Source organism: Trichosurus vulpecula, chromosome 8, assembly GCF_011100635.1.
Source record: "Trichosurus vulpecula isolate mTriVul1 chromosome 8, mTriVul1.pri, whole genome shotgun sequence".
Taxonomy (NCBI): Eukaryota; Metazoa; Chordata; class Mammalia; order Diprotodontia; family Phalangeridae; genus Trichosurus; species Trichosurus vulpecula.
Genome location: NC_050580.1, coordinates 37,838,328 through 37,860,436, shown reverse-complemented (window position 1 = coordinate 37,860,436; position 22,109 = coordinate 37,838,328). Strand labels below are relative to the sequence as shown.

General features: G+C 39.5%; 1 pseudogene; it reads right to left on the bottom strand.

Annotated features, from left to right (window-relative positions):
- Positions 1-22,109, bottom strand: part of LOC118829460 — a 40,335-nt pseudogene that overhangs the window by 15,621 nt on the left and 2,605 nt on the right.

Genomic DNA, 22,109 nt, shown 5'->3' with positions numbered 1-22,109 from the left:
TTAACTATCCCCTTGTAAGTAAACATTGGAAAGATTGAACAACGCATTGACAAATCAAAGGCGGCAGTCCCCTTTGTAAATAAAGATAAATAGACTCAAAAAGAAATATAAATGTAATTGTCTCTTTAAGATTCCAAAAGTTCTTTTCATATGCAGCTGTCCGGCAGAGGACACCATTAAGGAACTCTTCTGGTTCTTGGTATCTGTTCCAGTCATCTCCAGCACAGAGGCTTCTTCTTCTACTCTTCTTGCAGGAACCAGCTTTCTGTCCATTCTCCTACAAGAGTAATCTTAGCACAATTTTAAGTTACCATCTCTAATCCTTATAACCCTGACCATTTTACAAATTCAAAATTGGAAGCTTGACCAATTGTTCTGTTTAAGAAATTCACATCAGAACCCAAATTCTTATACTTTACATTACTCATCATTAATTTTCCCCACCAGAGGGATGAGACTCCAGTACATACATAAATACATTAAATAACCGATTTTCAACACAGTACATATAATGTCATAAACTTTTGTCATGCCATGTTTCTTTGATGGCATTTACAGGATAACACACAAGCCATTCTTCTTTTAACATTACTAATTGGAACAAAGCTTTAGACAAGCTTGATATTAACCAAATAGCAAAATAATATTCTCACAAGCCCTTGACCTAATTGTCTCCATACCATTACTGAGAGAAAATCTAACTCATATATTGACCTATGCAAAAATGCTACTCCCAGTCCTATAGTAATCTAAGATGTTCCATAATTAATATTAATAGATTTTCACTGTACTTACAACACCTTCTGATTCTAGAAATTTGCCACCAAGAGAGTTGGGACAGAGAGTAAGGGGACCATATTTTCCCCAGCTTCCTGTCAACTCCAGGCAGAGGCCATGTCGCACTGCAAGCTGCATTGAGTCAGGCTTAGACTGCCAGGTTTCAATTAAGGCATCAGGTCAAGACGGTCCCACCTCAACACATGCTGAACAGTTTGCCCTCTCAACTCTGCCAAGAAATCATACCTGCAGCTCATGCTTGCCCTCTCACAGGGCTGCTGGCATCTTGGGTCAGCCTTCCTTGATACTCACACCTGGAGTTAGACTCAGAAAAACAGTCAGTTAACGGTCCCATAAAGTCTGTGAATGGCAAGTTCCAACTATCAGTGACTATTGCCTAAGGAACATCCTTAAAGCTAGCTCTAAATAGCTTGCAAGCATTTCCTCCCTTGTTCATAAAATCTTCCCATGAAGATCATAAGTTACTGCTCTAACACATTTGCATCAGTTTCTCCTCTATTTTCCTATTCTTCTCTAATTATGCCTGATCTGAAAGAATTGAGCCATATAACTTTATCTTTATGTTTTAGATGATGGAATGAATTCGAATCCACATTTAAATTTTCCCATTAATACAAAAAATTTATTTGGAGAGCTTTAAAATGAGACGTGTCTCCTTCTTAAAGCAAAATAACCTTTAAACATTGAGATTCATTCACAAATTAGTCCATAAACCTCCAGATTAACATAAATACAGCTTTAGATGATACAGCCTTGAAAATCACACTCCTATATTTTCAAAGTATTATAACAACCGAATTCTTAGTTATTACAGAATTTCTAGATATCACAAATAGGAATGGTTGATCCTGTGACTTCTGATGTTTCTATATTAATACATCAATATATAAATACATGCATAACATATATTAATACATTAATATCTTAAATACACTTTATTAGGAATATTTGCCTGGCCATGAATGAACTTATAAGAGAAAACAAAAAACTTTATTTGCACCCAGCTTTCTCCAAGCTTCATCTTATGCATTCCAATCCCTGACTCTAATTCTTCCGCTTTTACAAAAGGGGTTTGGATTAACAAAAAGCCTAAGGAATTTGAAAGAGGTGAGCCACTTCCTTTCACGCAAAAGGAGCAAGCTAAAACAATTTTAGTTTCCCCTCCCTTCTGTCTATCTCAGCATGAGAATAGGGGGATCACTCTCACCAGCTGAGGAGGACTGACAAAGGTGAGTTAAAGAGGAACTCAGAATTAACCGTGATAAACATCTCAGCCACAGGTAAATTACCTTGGGCCTGGAAGTCCCATAGAAAACAAAAGAACCTGCCTGTGTTAATTTCCCAGGTGGGGAGCTTCCTTGACCAACAGTAAGATTTAACATTTTTAACACAGTCATACTTTACATAGACAGAGCTTAATGATTATACAAATCAAAATTTTTCTTATACTAAATACGCAGAGGTTCAATAAAACCTTTCATCACTAACTACAGGTTACAAGTTTCTTTTAGTTTCAGCTCCTAAGGTGGAGTGGGGAGAGGGGGTGGCCCAGAGCACATGGACCCCAAGCCACATGGACTCAACTACAGTTTCTACCCCCACACCTAAGTTTCTCTCTCCTTCCCAAATTCCACTTTAACTTTTTTTTTACCCTCTGTATCTCCAATTTCAATCTTTCTTTCCCAAACTACCTTAAGCATTTCAAGTAAATAAATTACATACTCACCCAGCTTTTCCTTTCCCCAGCGGGCTTACTTTCCACCTTAAAACTTAAAGATTGAAATGAGCAACAGCTTAAAACTTTTTTGGAAGTGAGAACTTTGAACTTGCCAGTCAAAGGTGAGCAGGACTGGAAAAAAGAGAATCCAGTGGTACCTTGTTCCCTTTCCTTGTACTGGAAGACTCAGAGTGTCTCTTTATTAGAGATTCACGCATGTTCCAAATTTGCTTAGTGCCAAATGGTATAAGAAATTCTGACTTTATCTTAAGCCAAATTAGAACACATTTTCACTTAAATTTAAGGGAAAAGTTCCCGCTTTCTTTCTTTTCTCTCTTCAGATCCCTCAAACTGGCTACATTTGAAGAAATGAAGTGAAAAAGAAAGAGCATTATTTTCCAGCAATTTTCCAAAAGTTTTTTAAACAAGAAGACATTTATCTCTCTTTCTCTCTCCCCTGCCCTCCCATTCCTCTGAAGAGCCTGGAGTCAGGGAGGGAGAGAAAGAGATAAGGGAGATTACAGGGTGTCAGATCATACACTCACACAGAAATGAAGACACAGAGACACAGAGACAAAAGACACAGAGGGGATTTTTTGAATCCTATACACAAAGTGCTTGGCCCTCTGATGTAACAGAGGCCAGGTGCCATGCTTTACTGGGGTTGTGGAGACCCTGCTTTTAAGATAATCTGGGGCAAATCCCCCGTTTGTCTCTTCCAGTTGTTCAGGAGATATTTTTCCCTTACTAGCTTCTTCAGAACTTTCATATAATGTATTTTATGTTCCCAAATGCACGGATTGAATTTATATTGAGCAGTTGGGGGAGGGGCCGAAGGAGACTTCATTCTTTCCTCCGGATCATAGTCTAAGTTGCCTTTCTCGGGTTTCTTGTCCTTTAAGTCTGCCAAGTGCGCAAGTTCCTCCTCTTGCTCTGTTCCAGCAGCCCCGTCTGTCTGTAAAACTTTTGTTTTGAGGAACTTCAGTGTATATCGTGTTTGATGCAGCTGCTGCTGTGGTGTGATGCCCCTAACTTTTCTCAAATGAATCATGCATCCTTGCTTCTTGCTAAGCTTGTGAAGTATTCTACGGAATGTCTCTAAGTCCTTAGAGTCTGTGAAGGATGCACGCTGCCCCATGATAAGGAGAGAGATGTCCTTACCTCACCAGCTTTGAAACTGGGTTGTCACGCGGAGAAGAGAAGATGAAGCCTTTCTCGCTGAGAATTTTGAACCAGGCCCAAGGCTGTGCATGCGCATAGTCCCTCCTGCTAGTCTCCTTCCTGCTCCCAGAAGGAGGCACCTTGGGTATCGTGGGTGCACACGGTGTGGCTCGGCCATGTAATTGCCCCACGTCTGGGCGCCACATGTTGCGAGGTCCTTGGCCTCAACTACCAACTCGTGGGGGTCTCTGAGCCCCCCACACCCAGGCCATTGCCTAGCAAAGGGCCTGATCTCTCGGACAATTTATGGGGCAGGACCCAAAGGTGGTGAGTGACTCTGATTTATTCAGGATAGCAGCAAACTTTTATATCTTTAGTGATGTAGGTACATTCTTTGGTTACGTGGGTGAAAGAACAGGTAAAATCAGGACACCTGGGTACTAGGACCACCCCAACTCTGCCTACTCTCCTCCCCTTCTCTTCCCGAGCTAACCCAAAGCTCCCTGCGGTCAGGCAGTCCAGGCAAAGAACTGGAAGTTCCATGTGCTCTGGCAAGCCCAGGCAGAGAGCTGGAAGTTCCATGTGGTCAAGCAGGTCCGGGCAAAGACCTGGAATTTCTAGGGAGGCAACAAAGACGAGACCCCTCCTCCTGGCTCCACCCATATCTCAGAGCCCAGAGTTTATCTCAGCAGGCCCTGGGCGTGGAGGTCTGAGGAGGGCAGGGCTCGGCTCTAACTCCGCCCGTAACAATTATGGATCTGTTTCTGTGAGTTACCAAGCACAGCTAAAGTGTTCTTTGTCATGGCTACTGCTCCCACTCATCTTCCACCCTTACTGGCCGTAAAGCTCTAAACTAATCCAGAGAGCAGAGTCTTCTCTTTCAAGTGATCTTGGCCACAATGTAGCCACACAGGGAGGAGGAAGAGAATTAGAATGAAGGACAGTGTCAAGAAAATCCAGGGAAGAGAAATACAGAACCAGAAGGAGAGTGTGGTCAATAATATCAAAGGTTTCAGAGAAGCCAAAAATTAAAACTGATAAAAGACAGCAGAATTTTTCTACTAAAAGTCACTTTAATCTCAGAGAGAGCAGTATCTTTTGAGTAATGAAAGTGGAATCCAGATTGGGAGTGAGGGAATTAGGTAGGTGGCAAAAATGTAGAGGCCAATAGATAGATCATTTTTCTAGGAAACTCACAGTGAAAAGGAGGAGAGAGACAGAAACAAAGAGAGAGAGAGAGAAACAGAGACAGACAGAGACAGGGAGACAAAGACAGACAGAGACAGAGACAGAGACAGAAGCACAGAGAGACAGAGAGAGAAAATATAATCAATATAATGGGGGTAGAAAAGAGCTTGTAGAGAGATTCTCAGGTGGCTTTCCTGCTGGCCATGAGTGAATCCGCCCCCTTGTTCCTTTAAGAAGAAAATAGATTAATCCAATACTCAAATGTCCTCTGCCTCTCAGACATTGAAGCAAGCCCTCCTGCTCTATTGAGTCAGAAGAGCTGTTGTTAACTCAAGAGATATTCAAAAAAGGCATGTTGGGTCAATCTAAAAGGCCAAGAGTGCTCAGTAACACAGAGACAATAAAGAGCAGCCAGTGAATCTCTGGGAATTAGATGAGTTTTTATTTTGTTTTAAGAATGAGGGAGATGTGCACATGTTTGGAAGGAGTAGGGAAGGAAGCAGTTGACATGGAGAGATGGAAATTAGGAAAAGATAAGGGAGGAGAGAAGGCCCAAGCTGTCAGATGAGAAAGGAGGAGAAGTGATCAAGGGCCCAAGTAGAGGGGCTGGTAGTTGTAAGGAGAAATACTACCTTCATTTACTGTTACTCCACCTCCTTCTACCATACTGGAACAAAAGGAAGAAAGTGTGTGTGTCTGTGTGTCTGTGTGTGTGTGTGAGTGTGTGTGTGTGTGTGTGTGTGTGTGTGTGTGTGTGATGGAGAAGTGATTTAGAATATAGAATTGTAAAACAAAGTACCAATAGACATTCTCAATTTTTTTCAGTAAAATATTGAGTTCACTTATCTGGTGAGAGAGAGGCGGATGTGGGAGGCCTAAGTATAAAAGAGAAATATTAGAACAAAGGCTGAATGGGGAGACATAGTGAGTCAGAAAGGAGTTCTGTGTCCAGTACCAAACCAATTCTAACAGAGAAGGCAAGATGGAGGAGTAATTCCTTGTTGGAATTTGGTAAGGAATGCCCATCTTCATAGGGCAATGGAACAAAGGATTTTGACATGGAGATCAGTTTAAAATGGAACTGGTTCACCATTGGAGCAAGATTCTGAAAGGAAGAAAGTGAGTCAAGAGATGAAGTGAGGATCTGGGAAAACAGGGAGGCATGGAAGTGAAGGAAAAAGTGGGTGCAGAAGGTTGAGCCACAGGAAGAGATGGCAATGTGTTATAGTGGATAGAATGTTGGACTTGGAGACTGAAAAATGCAGGTCTGAATTCTGCTTATAAAACACTTTAGAGCTGTGTGAGCACAGGCAAGTCTCATGATATCTAAGAACATTAGGCAATTCTCTCAGATTTACTTACTGAGTTATAGTTCAGTTCAGACCTGCTCATAGATCCTTGACAGATTCATATATTATGTTATGTTGTAGCATAGAGGTGATCTTGCATGGTTAGAATCTAAACAGTAGAAGATTTTACAGAAATAGAAAGCTATGGCTCCATCAATGGAGAGTGATGACTGTCCTAGCCAATAGCAGCAAAGTCCATCACTACTGTGGCTACTATCAAGGGAGAATTCTTCTTTGAATATAAGCTTTGAAAATGGCCCACTAAAGCATGGGTGGGTGTGTCGACTATGTCCACTGATCAAAGTATCAGAGATGGAGAATCAGTAGGGAAAATTAGGTCTATGGAGTCAAACCCATACACGGTGGAGATCAAGAATATGATGTGTGAATAAATAGTGAAGTGACTTATAAAAGGCCATGCAAGTTGTTAGCATTAGAGTCAGGAATGGTCCCTGGTCCCCTACCCTTAAAGTCAAGGCTCCTTCAATAATACCATTTTGCTTCTGAAGTCATAAAAACTCAATGTATAGAAGTGCAGGCACATATTTGCACATCAGGAGTGAATACAACATAACATGTTTCTTATACCCCCAAATTCACAACCAAGAGGTAAACAATACAAAATAAAACCATTGGTTAGGATATTTGAAACACACAAATAAATATGAGGCTTGAGGGGAAGATATTTTAGAGATCTTCCTCCACACACAAAAATTACAATTGAGGGTGGGAATTAGAGCATTACTGGAGACATTGGTGAGAGGGTTGTGCATGAACTTCTATAAGGCAGCCCCTATCACAAAATGACATACAAGAAACTCTGCCTGTCATGTCTCTGGAAATTAAGACCCATTTTAATCAGTAGGTGGGAATTGTTTTCCAACAACGGGATTCCAGTCCAAAACATGAGAGTACTGAATCCAGAAGATGAAACTAGCTGGCTAATTTACCAAATCAACTTTGTCTTCTTCCTTAGCGAGGAAGAAAGCACATTTGGTGATTGTCTGGGGCATTGAAGAACCCACCACGGTCATTCTTGAAATTAATTTCATTTGCTTCTCCAACTGCTTTGATGGTGAAATTCTGTGGAATGGTGGTATAGAACAGAAACAACTCCATCCTTGCCAGGTCCTCTCCAAGACAGGACCATTTTCCTTTAAAGAAACAAAATTGTGCTTAGAAATTGTCATAGAATATCAGTGTCAGCCAAAGTGGAACACACTATTGGACGAGGACAATAATGGGGAAAGGAGTAAAAGGGAAGGATGAAGATGGCAGAAATGGTGAGAATTGTTATTGTGAGTTGTGTTCCAGTCAATAGTGATCACTAGGGGCAAGAAAGAATCCCCTCCTCATACCATTCTTCTCATGGCTAGCCCTTGTGCAGCAGATCTTCCAATAGAATCAGACTTCTACTAAAATAAGGGGGCAGCTCATCAATTGAAAGGTCTGAGAAGAAGTAAGGCCATGGGAATACTAATAAAGACTGTAGGTCACATGCCACAGTGGAGCACTGTGTTCTCAGAAGAACTACCAAGAGGAGGCTCAGCCAGAGGAGGGCGGAAGGGGGAACAGGATTCTTCTTCTAGCCTAAGAGGTAGTGCTGGGAAGGGTTTCTCTTTACCAATAGAAAAAGGCACGAAGTGGTCACTTTTCTTGAATTTCCCATTCTGGTCCAGGAAGTGCTGGGGGTCAAACTGATCAGGGTTGGGAAACTCTTTGCTGTCATTCAAAACTGGAGAGAGCAGGGGGAAGATTGTTGTGCCCTGGAGGGAAGAAATTCTAGGGGAAAGTCCGTTGTTATCATGAATATCCTTGGTATGCCAGTCCCAAGAATCTCCTGTGACTCCCTATTGACTCCAGTACAAAATGCACACTCCTTTGCATATGGTATAGACTAGAATGTCTAACCATTGAGAATCTACATAGGCTTCAGTCTCGTTTTCCTGGTTTATGTTCCCATTATTGTCCCCTTCATGCCCTGCTTAGGGTTCCACCTAAACTGGTCCAACTGGTATTTCCCAACCACAAGGCTCCCTCTCTGGTTTTCATGCCTTTATAATGGCCATGTCCCACACCTGGAAGGCACTTCTTGCTCACTTCAGCCTTTTAGAATACCTAGTTTTCTTCAGGGAATGGTTTGGGTACCCCCTCCAGTAGGAAGCTTTGGCTAAGTCCCTGAGCTCTTTGTGCTCTCTCTCCCCTCAGTGCCTTGGTCTACAATTCATGTCTACACCTGCTGCTTGTGTGACTCTGGGGAGGACATATGAATTGTCAGTGACCCAGGCAGTCCTTAAAGCCTCTAGAGGATTTCTCCTGAGGGAGTTTCTTCAGCAGAAATCCACTCTACTAATCAAATCAGAACATGGATCTGAAGGAAAGAAATACTATTTTGTGTGGACTTTTCTGGTTCCAAATTGTGCTCCCTCCAGGAGAAGCCAAAGTACTCAATGGTCAAATACCCTTCTATTCATGCCTTTTACCAATAGCAATTGATCCAGAAATTTTCCCACAGTAGGCTTTTGTGGAATCTTTGATGATGTGAACTGAAAGTGCACCCAATGGAGTATATTAAATTTGAAATTAGTGGAATGTTCCCTTCTTTCTTTGAGGGAGAAAAGTTTTGCTCAACCATTGCTAGGAAACGGTGGTCTAATTCAATTTAATTCAATAAACACTTATTTAATAACCCTTGGAAAGCAGAATTTTGGAGTCTAAAGACCTAGGTTATAGTCTCAACTCCAACATTTTTAAATGACCTTGGTCAAGTCATTAGACCTGAGACTCAGTGTCTCCTGCACAATGTGACAGAAAATGCTATATAAACAATCCACTTCACTGTCTAGTGAAAGGTAATGACATAAACAAAATTTTCCAATGAGCAATTTCAGTCTCTTATTTCCCCTGCACATATTCTTTCCAAAGTATTGTTGTAGTGAATGAGAAAAAGGGAAAACCAAGTATACACCTTCCTCTCATTCTTCATTCAGCACCACATCCACATTAACTGTATGTAACAAAAGACTGCCTTCAGGAGAAATTTCTATGAGATCATGACAATGGGATTCAACTTTCTCATGTCTAAAATGAGATCACTGGAACAGATGACATTTAAGATCTCTTCCAACATGAGATCCCATTGTCCCAGGAGTGCTGACCTTTGGGAGGATGTATTGTTGGAACTGGGTGTCCCAGACCACTTCACGGGGAAGGTTGAGAGGCACAAGGTCAATGAATATTTGCATTTCATGCACCACAGTATCCATATAGTTCATATCTTGTCTGTTCATTATGGAAGGAACTCGATTAGGTCCAACCACACTATCAATTTCCTCATGAATTTTTGCTGCAGGGACAAAAAAAAGGAACAAGTACTTCACTTCCCAGGCTCCTGGGAATGCCCACCAGAATGTGTGTGAATTATCTGCCTGAGGGTATGCCCTAGGATGATTCTCAGATGGGCTAAGTGTCCTCCTTCTACTCAGTCAAGGAGGCAAAGGCTTCTGAAGCAGCAATGGGATGGTTTTCTGTGGCTTATTGCCTGGGAATCAGGATGAAATGTGTTTATGTTCCTCATTTGACACTATCTGTGTCAATTCAGACAAGTCATGAAACCTATGACCTTCATTTTCCTCATCTGAAAAATGGGGATCATAAATTATCTGTGTCCTAAGGTTCCCTACACTTCTAAATGTATTATCCTATGGTTTGTAGAATAGAAATAGTAATTTCCCCTTCCTTATACAGCATCAAATAAAATTAAATATGTCAAGTGATTTGAAAACCTTGCACAATTTATATTGATGCCACCCATTATTGTAAATGAAAGTAGATGTCTCCATTTTTATGTGACAGTGCTGGTGGTGGTATAATCATGTTGATTTAAGCCATTCACCAGGTATGTATCTCAGCTTTGGTCTCAATATCCTAAACTGCAGAGGGATGGAACCTGAGTACTTGAAATACCATGTTTTCACCTAGGGCCATCCCTAGTTGAACAAGAATCCTGTTCTAAAGGAATGAGCAAATGATTATCCAGCCTTTGCTGGAGAACCTCCAGGAGGTGAGAACTCATGACCTCCAGGACAGCTGAATGGGCTTTGGGAGAACTTTAATAGTTGACAAGTTTTTCCTTACATAAAGTCTCCATTTTGTGAATTTTCAACTTTTATCCATAGTTCTTAGTTCTCACTTTTTGAATCCAGCAGAACCAGCCCTTGCTGAATGTAAGCTATTTCAGGAAAGAGGGTGTTTCTTTTGAGTCTTTGCATCCTAAGGACAGAGCTGAAGGTGCACAGTGGGTGTTTTATACATGTTTGCTAAAATTAATTGAATTCTCCATGACAGACCTTCACACACTTAAATAACTAGAAATTCTTCTTCGCGTCCTATTTTCTTAAATACACTACTGTCTGATCTGTTGCTGATCTGTGTAGGAGTGTTGCAAATCCAAAGAGTGGGAAAGTGTAGCCAGCTCCTAAGCCAGAAACAGAGTTGGGAAAGTAAGCCTAGTCTTGTTCTTGTATTTACCTTGGGCCTCAGGATGTTTCAGAAGGAGCAGCAGGCCATATCTAAGAGTACGGCTCATTGCCTCTGCTCCTGCACCAAATAAGTTTGCTCCAGTAATTATTAGATTCTCCAAGTCAAATTCTGACTGGGGATTATCTTTTTCCTAAAAGAGAGGCACAAAACAAATGAAGTAATGAGAGACAGCAGGGAAAGCCTTTAGTAACCATATGAAGTACATAAAGTTCATCCTAGGAGCCCTCCCCCACCTTCATTTCCCCACTCCAAGAGATGAGAATCTTCCCCATGCTCTCACTCTTCCACTGCCTAACCATAGGCTTGCCCTTCCCAGGCAAACTTCTTCCCCTCAAACAATATGGCATAGTGGGTAGTGCACTAGACTTTGGATCATGAAGACCTGAATTTAAATTTAGCCTCAACTAAAGGTGTGTATGTGTCCATGGGAAAGTGATTTAATTCCTTTGGGCCCCAGTTTCCTCTTATGTAACAGGAGAGAGTTGGATCCCTTTCAGGTCTCCATTTATTGTCAATGATATGTATGGTAGGGAGAGGACCTGATCAAGGAATTCACTTAAAACCTTAATGACCTGGGAAGTGACCCCTTATACTCATATTATCATCACAAAACAGGACAGCATCTTTGTAAAACAACAAGATGAAGAAGGGATTTCAGAATATCAGAATGGGGAACTGAGAGAAATTTTTTGCAGTGAATAATGCAGAATTTCAAATTTTAAAGGAAAAATGAACTTCAAACAGCCAAGCTGTGACTGATCAGAAATTTCCTCTTCAAAATTCTCCCTTAAGTGGTCATCCAGCTTCAACTTTAAGACTTCCATAAACGGGGAACTTTCTACTTAAGGAAGAATTTTACTCCAGTCTTGGTCATTAGCCCCCTCATGTGGAAATGAAATATGTCTCTGTAATTTCAAACCAGTTTTATAAGTTCTGTCTCGTTGGAAAGAGGAAGCGAAAGCATTCTAACTCATTTGTATGACAACCCTTAAAGTTAGGTGGCTACTCAGTTCCCTTCCAACTCATGAATTCTGTGAAATTCTCTGAAATGTGCAAGCTCCTAGGATTTAGAGCTTCAAAAATCTTTGGACCTCACTTGGCCCAACACACTCATTTTACAGAAAAGGAAATTGTGGCCTTGAGAGGTGAAATGATTTTTTTTTCAAGGCCACAGAGGGAAAAATGGAAAAGGGTAGATGATGGAACCATTTTACCTGGAACAAAAATGAAGCTCTGTATGGTTTTTAAAAAACGGCTGAGACGAAGTTGGGGTAGAAGTTCATTTTCTGCTCAAATGAACTGGCAGTGAAATTCATGGAGATAGAAAATGAGTAATAATCTAGACCAGGACATAAAACAATGAATACAGACTACATAATTGAGAATAGCTACTTTGATAAATGAGAAAAACAAGCAGTTAGTATTATTGGATTCTCAGAAATAAAGGAACAACACCCTAGAGCAGGGCTGTCCAAAATGTGCCCCTGGGCCTGCAGCCGATAGTGCTTTTTATGTGGCCCTCCTACAAGCATAGAAATTTGCATAAATGTTTTAGTAAGGAAGTGAGTTAATGCAGAGCTATCACTAAAATGGCAAATCAAAATATGTTGTCTATTGTGTCAATAAAAAACTAAGGTTGAACAGCTACCCTACAGGCAGCTGGGTGGCACAATAGACTAAGTGCTACACTTGGAGTCAGGAAGACCTGAGTTCAAATCCACCTTCAAACCTTTCTATCTATATGAGCCTGAGCAAGTCATTTCACTTCTGTCAGCCTCCATTTCTTCATCTCTAAAATGGTGATAGTAATACATCTACCTCCTGGTGATCAAGTGAAATAATATTTGTAAAGTGCTTTGAAGTTTTTGAAGCATGATATGAATGTTATAGCTATAATTACTAAAGTGTTTCACAAAGAGAAAAGAATTAAAAGAAGAAATAAGGATGAAGAGCGGCCTGAGATAACAGGTCTCAAAAATGAAATAGTAAATAGACAATTTGGAACATATGATGAGCAATGTTTCTAAAGCTCTGTAGATTGTTTGAAGGTGAGTTTCACCAGCAGATTTGGTACTAGAAAATAAAGAAATTTTGACAGTGGAAAACATTAGCTCTCTACAAACCAAAATGATCTTGAAGACAGGACGATTAATAATTTAAGGAACTTCTATATCTTAGAAATATAGAATTAATTTGAAATCATGAATGTAAGATTTTAATAATGAAAAATGCAAATTGCTAAAAAAACTGAGGACAAAATGTGTATTGATAGAATTCAGAGGCTAACCAACAAAAAGAAACATCAACTTTAACACATTAGAACTGTAATGATCAAAAATTAGATTTTTCAACACTTGAGTATTTGGGGGAATGAAAACAGAGCCCTTCACCTACAAATTACCAATGAGAAAATATTAAGCAATGTAATCAGTACTCTTATGCTTTCATATAAATTCAACATTATTTTTTAAAAATCTCCCATTGGTTCAATCACTGAAATAAAGGCAGAAATATAGAGAGGTAACAGGAACAAGGTGGCACTACTTCTAGGGAGGGGGTTAAAGGAGTCTTGGTGTCAACCTGGAAGAAAGTTTCTAGTGAATGTTTCAATGATCTATGTTTAGTTCTTTGCAGTTTAACATTTTTATTAGTATATTAAATAAATCAACAAATAGGTAAGAAATATCTCTTATTGCCAGGCAAAGTGCTAGGTAGTGGGGATATAAACAAAGAATTAAAATGAAGCAGTCTCTAACATGTAGGAGTTTACATTCTACTGAAGGAATACAACACATTTAAAGAGAAGTACACATGGGATCTGTACAAAATAAATACACAGAGAATTTTAGATGGACACTAACAACAGGAAGAATAAGGGAAGGCTGCTTGAAGGAGGTAGCAGCTACATATGAAAGGATATCAGGGCTGCTAAGAGTTGAGGGAAGTGAGTGATTGCATGCCAGACATAGGGGCCCGACTTTGTAAAGACAGAGAGGCAAAAGAGGGGATATTATGTACAGAGAACAACAAGGAGGCTGGTTTGCCTGGGAGCATATAGGGTGTGATGCGGTAAATGGATAACTAGCCTAGAAACAGAGGCTCAAGCCAGATTGTGAAGGGAGTTAAAAACCAAACAGATGAATTTATGTTGTGTCTTAGGAGCCTTGAAGCTTCCCCATCTTGGGAATGACTTTATGTATGTTAACTTTACACACTTGTGAAGAATGAATTAAGAGTCTAGATAGGAGAGAATTGTCGTTGTCTGGATAAGACATGATGGTGAACAGAACTAGGGTGGTTGTAGGGTGAATACAGAAAAAAAGTTCAAGATTACTGCCATGACAAGGTTGGGGGTGGAGGGGAAGAAGACATTTACTTTCAATTCTTCTCTCCTCCACCCTCCTCCCCCACTGATAGGAGTTATTTGGAAAGTTCAGATCCGATGAAGAAGAGGATTGCCTGTTCAGCATTCCCAAAATGATTTTTCCTTGTACAGGAAGTTTAATTAATTGGGTTAGAGTGTGAAGGAATGAAGGAAAGAAGCATTTATCAAGCATCTACTATGTGCCAGGCCTTGTGCGGAGCACCTTACAAATATTATCTCTTTCTATCATCATCTCCATTTTATATTTGAAGAAATAGAGGAAGACAGATGTTAAAAGACTTGGCCAGGGTTTTACTGCTATAAAGATTCTGCGTCCAGATTTGAACAAAAGGCTTCCTGATTTCAGACTCAGTACTCTTATACCTACCATAACCTGACTTTGTCTGGTCAGTCTGAGTGAAACTATGCAGCACTGGGAGATAATTGAGGATTAAGTGGAATGTGGAACTGATGTCCTGATGGCACCTCTGAGTAAATTTTCATTGTCATAGAACAGTATGCTACACTAAAAGCATTTTATTTGTTTTCCAAATTGGGTTGTGGGTTTCTGGGAGGCTTTTGAATCTTTTTTCATTTTTCTGTGGAGCAAAACAAAGGCTGCCCTCTTCCTTAAATTAATTAATATTGAGTGCTTTTATGGAAGCTAGTAATAGCTAGCATTTAAAGTAATACCTAGCATTTATGTAATAATTTAGGGTTTGTAATCTCTTATTATTCAGTGATTTCAGTCATGTCTGATCCTTCATGAACCCATTGTTTATGCTTGGCAAAGATACTAGGCTGGGTGGCCTTTCCTTCTACAGTGGATCCATTTTCAGGAAATCAGAGGTTAAATGACTGGCCTGTGGTCAGGAGGGAAGGAATTAGGTGAGGCTGGATTTGAACTCAGATCTTTCTGACACCTGGCCTGATGTTTAATCCAGGGAGCCATCTCCTGCTTCTGTTTTAAAGTTAACAGCAAACATCATTTTGGCCTCATAATTACCATGAGAGATAAATGTTTTTGTCCCCATTTTATAGATGAGGAACCTAAGGCAGACAATGGTGATACAATGTGCCCAGGAAGAGTGTGAAGATGGCTTTGAACTCAAGCTTTCCTGACTCCAAATCCTTCTCTGCCACCCCAATTCTCCTCTTTAATGTTTACTGTGTATGTATTAGTTCCCATATTATCTCCCCCATTAGACTGTAAGCTCTCTTTTGTCTCTTTAGTGTCTTCAGCACTTAGTAAAGTACCAGGCACATAGTAGGCACTTAGTAAATGTTTCTTTATTGATTCCTATTGCCTTTCTCCAATAAAATATCCTCCTCCAAACAGGAAAGCCCAGATCAGCAGCTCAGCACCCAGCAAAGCAGAAGACTTCCAATCTCATTTCCCTTACAGAGTTCAGATAAGGACAGGGTCAGATCAAAGCCCAGTTACTAGAAAGCCAATGGCATCCTTAGGGAACATTGATACCTTGAGACTCTCTGAGGTCCCTTTCTGTGCTTTGAAGAGAGTGACCTGTAAGAGTCCCTGAAATATCAGCCTTGTTCAAGGAGCAAAGTACTTCCTCCAATTATCCTGCCTACTGCATTTTGGATAGGTAGCAGTCAATGTAGTCTTGAGGGTTGCTGGGGTTCAGTATCTCTCGATGCTCCCTCACTCTCTCCAAAATTAAACGTTTCGTTCCCTCTATACTTTTAGAAAATCTTTTATGCTGTCCAAAGAGGTACACTCTGAACACCAGTAAAATGTTGTAGAGCTACAACCCCCAAACCCAAACAAACACATGTGAGTTTACTGCCATAAAGAGAGAACTTTTATCTCTACTTATAAAATATCATATTCTATTCAAAGGCACTGCATTTCTTTATGAGATTAGTTAAATTTTTATTAATAAAAATTGTTTTTCTCTCTCATCTTCAGGGCACACTGGGAAACAAAAAGAAAAACAAAACCCTTGAAACATATGTACACACTCAAGCAACACAAATCCCCACCGTGGCAACAGCCAGAAATGTGTGTCACATTTTATATCTTGAGTCCACCCCCTCTCTGTCAGAATGAGGGCACCAGGTTTCATTACCTGACCTGAAATCATGGTGGGTCCTCACATTGATCAGAGGTCTTGAGCCTTGCATGGTATTTGTATTTCCATTGTTTTATTTTTTGGGGGGGTGTGGTATGCTACAAATTGGTGCTGCTCACTTGGCATCTATTCATAAAGTCTTCCCAGGTATAAAGCTGTCCCTTTAATCATTTCTCAAAACATTGTGGAATTTGATTACATTCACACACCATAATTTGTTCAGCTATCCCCTAGTTGATGAGCAGCCCTGTAGTTTCCAGTACTTTACAGTCCCCATAAAAATAATCATTTCTTTTTTTGCATATTACTTAAATGTCTCATGTTTTATTTTTCATTATTTTTGGGGTACTGGCCAAAAGGAGGTATTGCTGGCTCAAAGGACATACATGATGGAGTAATTGGAGAGTGAGAGACCCAAATTGATTTCTAGATGGCCTGGACAACTCACAGCAACACCAGTAGTTTGTCAATAGGCTGCTTTTCCAATAGTCCCTCTAACATAGGATACTTATAATTCTTTAAATATGTTTTCAAACATTTAGAAGGAAACATCAAGACTTGGCCACTTTTTTTAAGAAAGTCATTTGGGCCCAATTTTGATAATCTTTAAAGTGCAATAAAGAAGCAAAAAATTTAGGGCATCCATTCAGAAAAGACTTGGTATTGATTATGGAAAAGGGGGGATTTCTAGCAGCCATGAGAAGACAAACACCTTATCTTAATTGCACAGAAAAAGTTTCAGGGTTATACAAGGTTATACAAGGCATTGGCCTCACTGAAGTTCAAGGAGTAACAATCTCATTTCATTGACTAAAATGGATATGGAACAGAAAAAGAAAGCTGGGTAGAAGACAATGGTTCTTTCTCCTCCAGAGAGAGGACATTAGCAGAGTACAATGTGGCCAAGTTTGAGTGGCAGTGGTGATTAGGACTGGGGGAGAGCAATTAATTAGAAACTTCAGAAAAAAGAAAGGTGTAACCATCACAGAAGCTCAGCACTTAACATGAGAGGGAGAGAAAGATTCTCTTCAGAGCAGAAAGCATAAAATCAGCTTCTTTTATTTCATTTTGTTTTTCAATTAACAAACATTGTCTATTCCTGCCTCTTGAATTTAGAATTTTAAAAATTCTTGTAATAAATATGAATAGTTAAATAAAACACAAATCTCACATTGCCTATGTCCATAAATGTATGTCTCATTCTGCATATTCCATCTGTCACCTCTCAGTCAGAAAAAGAGAAGCACATTCCATCATGGCTCCTCTGGAATCAATTTTAGTCATTGCATTGAGCAGAATAATTCAGTCTTCCAAAGTTTTTGACTTTACAATGTTTTTGTAATTGTACAAAATGATCTAGTTCTGCTCATTTCACTCTTTATCAATTAATATAATTCTCCCCATACTTCTCTGAACTGCTCCCTTTCATTATATCTTTCAGTAAAATAGTATAACATCAAATTAATGTAACAATTTTTCAGCCATTCTCAAATAAAAGGGTATGGCCTCTCAGTTTCTAGTTCTACAAAAAAAGCTGCTATTAGCTCTTTTGTATATATGAGTCCTTTTCATTTTTTTCTGATGTCTATAGGGGCTAAAACTAAGAGAGAAATTGCTGATTGAAAGGGTATGCAGTTTACTGACTTTTGAGGCACAGTTCCAAATGGCTTTCTGGAACAAAACCACCCACATCATATTGACGTGCCTGTTTTTCTGCAGCTTCATCAACATGCCATTGTCTTATTTTATCATCTTTCCCAAACAAGAGTGAGATTTACTTTAGTTTTAATTTTTCTAATTATAGGTTATTTACAACAATTTTTCATAAGGCTATTTGACATTTTCCTTTGAGAAATACTTGTTCATAACTTTTGTCCATTTATCATTTGGTGGATAGCTCTAATACATTTGAATCAATTCAACATAAATCTTGTCATTAATATCTTTATCAGAGGAAATTGTTGCAAACATCTCCCACCGTTTAACCGTTTTCCTTCAAATTGGAGCAGCATTGGTTTGGTTTTGGATAACAATTGTCAATTTGGTATCTCCAAATCGCACTTTTTATCATCCATGCTTCTCTAAAACCATTTTTTTCATGAACTCTTTCCCTATTTACAGATATGAAAGGTGATCTTTTCCTTGTATCTCAAAGTTGTATGCTATGTGGACTTTTCTATCTGTCATGTAATTTGAATGTAACCTTTGTAAACAGTGTGAGGTGCTGGTCTTAGCTCTTTTTGCCAGAAGAGTGTTTGAGGGCCAATGAGCTTTCTCACTATACATTCAATTAAATGAGTCTGTACCAATCAATTACTAATCCATTGAGGTCAATTCAATGAATATTTATAAAGTACTTAATCAACGTAGATCAAAATCTTGGGTGTTCAGAGATATACAAAGTTTCTAAAAGATATAATCCTTGCCCACGTGCAGCTCATATTCTATAAAAGAAATAAGATAAATACACATTGATGACTCTTAAATAAATAATACATGATTGGTGCATCAAAAGGATTCATGTAAAATCCTATGGGAGATCCTGAAGCATAGGATCACTGCTGATTGCAGGGAACAAGGTAGGCTTCATGGAGTAGGTGGCATTCGAGTTTGACTATAATGAATTGGTGGAAATTCAACAGGTGAAAAGGAAACCAGAAGGACACTCAAGGAATAGGGAACAGGGAAAAAAAGGCAGAATGTCAAAGAAGTACAGGATTTAATGTAGGACAGAGAATTGTCCAGCATGTCTCAGTCATAAAGTACATGAAGGGGAGCAGTATGTGGAGCAAGATGAAGAGCTAAGGTAATGCCAGATTTGGAGGGTCTAGAATCCCAAACAAGATACTGTTTTCCACTTCAGGGGTAGGCCTAGCTTGTTTACCTCTGTAGCCCCAAACAAAGGTGCTTCCATTCTCTTGGTGGCATTGATTGTAATCAGATAAAAAGGAGAGTGGTGGTAAGTGAAGAGCAGTTTAGTCTCTGGCTCCTACAAAATTGAAGATGGAAACTACACCATCATTTCATGAATTAATTACCACACCACTAACTCTCCTGGCCAACAGGGAGGAGGCCTGGGCTGAACATGGTGCTGAAAATCACAATATCAGCAAAAGGACTTGGAGATGGTAAAGATTCATGTTTTTTGCTAAATTAGTTCATGTCTGTTTTGTAAAGATGAAATTGTTCTTCAGCAAAAAAAAAAAGATAAAGTGGAAAAAAATGGTTGGATTTGGAGTCAGAACACTTGGGTCAGTATACATGCCCTGTAACATACCTAGGGACCTCAGATAAATCATGTCACTTCTCTGTAACACAGTTTCTTCCTCTCTACAGTAACAATAAAAACAATATGTAGCATTTATATATCACTATATGAGTGCCCAAATTGCTTTACACATATTAGCTCATTTGAGCCTCATGACAAATTTCATAGGTAGGTCCTTGTATTATTATTATGATTATTGCTATCTTTATTATAATTATAATTATTCACAAGGAAAATGAGGATAACAAGGGTGAAGTGACTTTTTAGGGCCATACAACTGTTAAGTGTCTGAGGGAGGTTTCAGAATTGTTCTTCTTCACTCCAGGTCTAACCTTCTATTCATTAAATTCCTCTTTTCCCTAAATTCTATGCTTTTGTGATCTCTCAAAGGAGCAAACAAAGGAAAAGTCCTTCTGGGCAGTTAGAAGTAGGGAGGATGGTGTTAATATTATTAAAGATCTTCCCTTCCCATTTAATAGGCCTCAGGTAGAGTTGCTTAAAGGAAGCTTGATTAGGGGAGGCTTGTTTGTAGGCAGGCCCATGCCTTTGCCTAAGTAGGGGCCAAGCGCCAGGGCCCTAAACAGAGTAGCCATTAAGGTCAGAATCTATAGATTGCAGAATTGAGAGAACTGAGAATCCACAGAATTGAGATACTGGAGAACGGAGAATTGTGAGAATCCAGAGATTGAAGAATCCAGAGAACACAGATTTAAAATTGAGAATTCAGAAGGAGAATTCAGCCCAAGCAGAATTAGAGAGAGAGAGAGAGAGAGAGAGAGAGAGAGAGAGAGAGAGAGAGAGAAGGAAAGAGAGAGCACTGCAAGGACTCTGAGAACTACAAGGGCTTTCAGAACTGCAAGCTTTCAGAACCGCAGGAGGAGAGGATCCAGGCAAGCAGACAGTTAGGATTCATAAGTGAGTGTCTTTGGGGAGGCCCTAGCAGAGGGGAAGGTTACAGGATGACTTGGCTCTTTGCTGTGATGCTGTGTTTTAATCTCCTTGCTGTTACATTGAGGTGCACTTACTTGTTTGGGGATACAATTACTGCTATGTAGAATTTGGGTTATTGGTTTTGGGATTTGATCCTCTGGTGTCTGAATAAATGTTTTTTACCTCTTCTACCTTCTAAACAGACACTTTGTGATTCCAAACTATGCAGGTATATTCATGGTCACCATCAATATAATAAATCTTGCCTTACCGATACAGTAGCTACTCTGAACAGATTCCAAGTTTCCTAAGTCCTCTCAAATCTAAGCCTAAATGGCAATTATCTCAAAACTAATGTTCCCATTGATGCACTACCCACTGAGGGTACCAGAAATCAAAATAGTATATCCTTCTTCAAAAGAAGCTGATATTTGAGTTAAAGGAAATCTACTTACATTGGAAAGGCCTACGTTAAAAAAAACGAACATAGACAACCAGGCATCCCATTATTTAAATTCAATTCACATTAAGTTAATAAAATCCATTGAGCATTTATGCAGTACTCAATATGAACCAAGTCTGGCTACTGTGCTAGGCTACTGTCATATAAACCACAAAAATCTTGTATTCCAAGGGAAAAAGTTCTACCTAGAGTATGTATGACAGAAAGTAAGTGGAACAGAACATGGGTAAAAGAAAATAAAGCTTGTTTTCAGCTGGTGAGGATCCTTAGCTCTGCTTTCAGTGAATGAAGACTTTGACCCTCCATGTTCATCCATTGTAGAGGCTAGGCCATAGCACTCCCAAACTCAGGTAGGCTATTGTGCTAAGTGGCTTAGTAAATGAGCTTTGTCCACCTGTCCTCCCTAATCCCTCCAGAATGCCCTGGGCTGGCTCTCTGTTGATAACTATTTTAGTTGACCACATCTATAAACAATATCCCACTTGGTATAGCCAAGGCCCCAGTCTGGTTTCTCATTTTTACTTAAATATTTGCATGACCTAGAATTAGTTCAGAGGGCTACTAGGAACAGACTGTCTACCTCGATCTTATTTGTGAGCCAAATGTATTCCACGATTTTATGATCCTTGAGAGTATGATATGTGAATCTGTATGTGTGTTCATGTTTGTTAGGGAACTTGCTAAAATATAAAAGCCTATGGTACACTGATCCTGTTACATAACTCAACAAACCACAGAATAAAAAGACAGCTCTGGCCTTACCTGTGTCCATGATTAATTAAGCAGCTGAAAGTTTTCATTTCACAGCTTTATCAGACATAGAAATTTTTCATCATTGTACTTGAATTGATCACGGAAGAGGATAGAGCAGATCACATTGAAGGGGGCACAGCTAAGAATGAAGGTGGGATCAGTGGGCTGACCTAATGCAGAGAAAATATACCAAGGGGGGAAAAAAAGCTTTAACTGAAATGTTTCCAATCTCATAGAAACTAGACATCTCTTCTTTCCATACCTGGAGACAGTGTTTAATTCCTCTAAGGCAAGTGATTATTATTCTCCTGGACAATTTCATTTACCCTTTATAGGGAAACTAGATAAGCTCATAATACCTGAGTATGAGAAGAGAGAAGGCACTTCTTTGGCCCAATAGAGTGATTTCCTGGTCAGTACACCAAAGCAGAGACTTTTACAATGACTTCCAGAGCAAGTATGTAAGACTGAGGATAGATGAGC